Below are 4,408 nucleotides of genomic sequence, written 5' to 3'. Positions count from 1 at the left end.
TAACAGGTGCATCCTACGAAAATGTTTTGAAGAACAAATTCCTTCCTGCACTGCAACATAAACGTCCGGGAAGGGCTGCGCGTGTGCTGTTTCACCAAGACAACACACCCGCACATCGAGCTAATGTTACGCAACAGTTTCTTCGTGATAACAACTTTGAAGTGATTCCTCATGGTCCCTACTCACCTGACCTGGCTCCTAGTGACTTTTGGCTTTTTCGAACAATTAAAGACACTCTCCGTGGCCGCACATTTACCAACCATGCTGCTATTGCCTCAGCGATTTTCCAGTGCTCAAAACAGTCTCATAAAGAAGCCTTCGCCGCTGCCATGAAATCATGGCGTCAGCGTTGTGAAAAATGTGTACATCTGCAGGGCGATTTCGACGAGAAGTAACGCCAGTTTCATCGATTTCGGGTGAGTAGTTAATTAGAAAAGAAATCGGAGTCCTTAGAACTTGAATGCACCTCGTAGTTCTTCATGCTATTCAATGCGGCAGGTCAAGATGTACGAATGTATGTTAGCAAAATGTTCAGATCCGAATCAGCTTCCGCAGCCTGTGCAATTTTCCTATAGTTCAGGGGAAAAGGTAGCAATAGCTTGAAGAAATTCTGAATCCTGAGCATCGATGTTACAATAAGATGCTGCAGGAGCGACAAACTGTGTATAAAGCCCAATCGGAAGACGTGAAAGTGCGTCTGCATTGTCCTTTTAAGCTGTCGGACGATACACAATCTCGTACTGGTATTGAGACTCGGATGAAGCAAGTACTGCAAAGGCTTGTGATCCGTTACTAAGTAGAATTTTCTGTCTCACAAATAGTGGTGGAATTTGGTGAAACCATACACAATAGCCCAGGCCTCTCTCTCTATTTGTGAATAGTTACACTGAGCTTTGGACAACACTTTTGATGCGAAAGCAGTAGGCCTGTCTTTATCACCAATTCTGTGTGAAAGCACTGCACCGATTCCGCAAGAGGAAGCGTCAACTTGCAACACAACTGGTTTCTCAGAATCAAAGTAAACTAAGCATGGATCACAGAGCAATGCATCTTTAAGTTTTTTTGAAAAGCTACTCGGCAGTCATCTGTCCAAACAAAGGGGACATTCATGCCACACAAGCGATGCAATGGAGCTGCGATTTGTGCAGCATTTGGTATGAACTGAATATAACAGTTCATTTTCCCTAAAACTGACTGCAATTCTGCGACGTTGCGAAGAATTGGAAAATCACGTATGGCTAACAAATGCGACTGAAGGGAGCTTGAGTTAATGACACTACCAAGATACTGCAACTCAGGTTTAAAAAAATTACACTTGTCCTATCTACACTTTAGTCCAGACGACTCACGAAACAAAGCTCGAAAATTTGCAATATGTTCTTCAGGTGTACGACCTGCTACGACAATATCGTCCAAATAGTTGGGACAGTGTGGCACCTGTGCAGTCAGCTGTTCCAAAAACCATTGTAAAATGGCGGGTACGGGAACACTGTCAAAAGGCAAACGCAATTATTTAAACAAGCCCAAATAATTATTTACGACACACTTTTTTAGATTCTTCATCGAGCGGTATTTGAAGATTCGCGTCGCGCAAATCGATTATTGAAAAGTGTGTCCAGCGCCTAATCTCCATGAGATCCTCTGGGCGTGACAATGGATAAGTATCAATCACAGTTTGTGGGTTGACTGTAGACCTAAAGTCAACACAGAGGCGAATACGACCTGAAGCTTTGGGGAGCAAAACCAGTGGACTTACCTACTGACTAGCTTATATGGGCGCAATAGCTCCGCTATTTTGAAATTCTTTAAGTTCAGCCGCGACTTTGTCCTGTAATGTAATTGGAACGGGCCTGGCCCGCCAAAATTTCGGCTGAGCATTGTGTTTCATGGTAATATACGCAACAAAATTATTAGCCTTGCCTGAACCTTCAGAAGAGAGTTCTGGGAATTCTTTTAGCAAGCTAGCTCCACTATCGTTTGCATGGAATGCAGACATTGACATCACATTGTACTGAATGTTAAAGCCAAACAAATCGGAGGAATCAAGACCAAATATGTTCTCACACTCTCGTGATTGTAGCACCGTAAAAGTCACCGTTCACGTATGCGAGCAATACATGGCAGGCAATGTAAATTTCCTGAGAACGGGAATGTCTTGTCCATTATAAGCCGTCACTTGCGTACTGGTTTTAGACAGACTTGGCGAGTCTAACAGGTCATATGTGTGACGATTCAGCAATGTGACAGAGGCACCAGATTCCAACTGAAATTTCGCATGTTTCCCACAAAGAATAAATGCCTCAAATGCCATTTTCTTCAACTTCTTGCACTAGAACTGCATTACAACAGCCTTACCTTAATTTCACAATTTTTACTCTTGTGTGTAAAATATAACTATCTTAGTTGCTGGTCTGTACCAGGCGGACAGGCATCCGTGGATGACCAGCACTGGTCCTGAAAGTTTCCTAACCATCCCCCCCCCTCTCGCCACCCTTCGCCCAGTAGGCGCCGTGAAAATTATTTTCGCAGTCCCCGTTCCGTGCCTTCTTTCTGTAACCAAACGGCACGACACTTGTGTCGCCCTTGAAGTTTGTAAATAAACATTGAATTAATCCTCAGTGTTGTCAAGCGTTAGTGGATTTCTGGTCAGATCAAAAGTTCAGAATCAGGAGAAAACGGTGAAAAATATTTGACGACTGACGGATTTTTCCGACGGAAACTCTTACGGATATTATCTGATCGTGTCGTGCTTTTGTTTGGCATCCGATATGCTTAGGGGCTCTTTTTCTTTCATGGTGGTAGCCATGGTGAAATTGAGCCTTATGAGCTATGCATGTGATTACAACTTGTCCGTAGAATTCGGAAGGTTTTGTGTCGTTCCCAATGATTGCGAACCTCTTCCGCCTAACTTCGAGTGGCGCTGCAACAGCACGTAGGAAGTGGGTTGCGTAATATTACTATTAGCCTTTATGACCTATTTAGGCACTGCGACAGTGTATCCAAAGATTATAAAAACATCCGCAACCAGTCACTTTCTAACAACTTTATTTATAATGCACACCATTCTATTGCCAATAAAATATTATTGAAAAGAGAAACTGGAAGAGGAAATTATATATGAGCGCTGCTTATTGTTTGACTTCGAGCTGTACGTGAGTAAAAGAATTTCATTTCATGTTCTTTGCTACGCGTGAACATGATCGTCATTGTTCATGAAGCCTAGCTACTTCTGAGCGTCATTTCCACTGCAGTTTAGTGAACCAGCGGATTCATGACAGAAGTTTCCAGCAAGGTTAACGGAACTTGAAAATTATCGTTGACACCACTGTTTAACCCATGGAAAAACAAGAATCCAGGCCCAGAAGGAAAACGTGTTTCCATTGTTGTGCGGTCGACGTTATGGCAGAGCTTGCAGGCAGTGTTGCCGTTCTAGCGACAAAGTCGCTAGAACTAGAGGATTTTATGAATTTTTAGCGATTTCTTAGCCAGTCAAGACTAAGTTACCTTTTAAATCTTTTGCATATGAGTCGGTCTTAAAACTCAGTCACTTTCGGCTACGGACCATAGCTACATCCTCAGTGTTGTGCTAATTTTCTCTTCCTAATAAATATCAACATTCCTTTACTTCCCTAATTCCCCTTGTGGGGAGGGAAAATAAAAGATTACTCTATGGAGAAAAACTCAACGCATGCATATTGTACCGCAAAATACTTTTACACCACTAGTATCCGCTAGAGCCTTTAATTAACTCTTCGTTTATACTCGCATAATGTAGTCAATTGCGATTCAAAACGCTTCCTTCATCATGAACTTTCTTACGACCTGCTAACTTTAACAATTTTCTTCGAAACTTATACACGGCTATCTTAATTATGTACAAGAAGATCCACATATTTCCTTAATGTAGTACAAAAATGCACAGCTGTGTTTACTTTTCATTTTTAATGAAACTGAAGTATGAAACCAAATACTAGTATATTAATAGGTACAGATTGGAAAAGCTTATTTGTATCCGAGAAATGCTCAGCCAAATACAAAGTAGTAACATCATGATAAGATGATGAGATTTTTGCAAGCATCGTTAAGTGTCAAAGTTGTGATGCCAAACGAGTGAATAGAAAAAGTAAATATTTTCTCGCAAGCCTAAAAGTGTAAGTACGTTAAAATGGGCATTTTTTAAAAAATTCCTATAATAATTATTCACATTCCTCACAGCATTCTTCGGAAATCGAAAAAGTGATAGTTTTGAAAGCTGTTGCAATTTGTAGTGCCATAATAAGTCCGAAATACGACCACATTTTCTTTTGAATGTGCTTTTGCAAAATGGTTCAAATGGCTCTGAGCACTATGGGACTTAATATCTGTGGTCATCAGTCCCCTAGAACTTAGAACTAATTAAACCTAACTA

This window comes from Schistocerca serialis, chromosome 7, assembly GCF_023864345.2.
Source record: "Schistocerca serialis cubense isolate TAMUIC-IGC-003099 chromosome 7, iqSchSeri2.2, whole genome shotgun sequence".
NCBI classification, from domain to species: Eukaryota; Metazoa; Arthropoda; class Insecta; order Orthoptera; family Acrididae; genus Schistocerca; species Schistocerca serialis.
The sequence above is the reverse complement of the archived record's forward strand: the minus strand, read 5'-3'. Positions refer to the sequence as shown.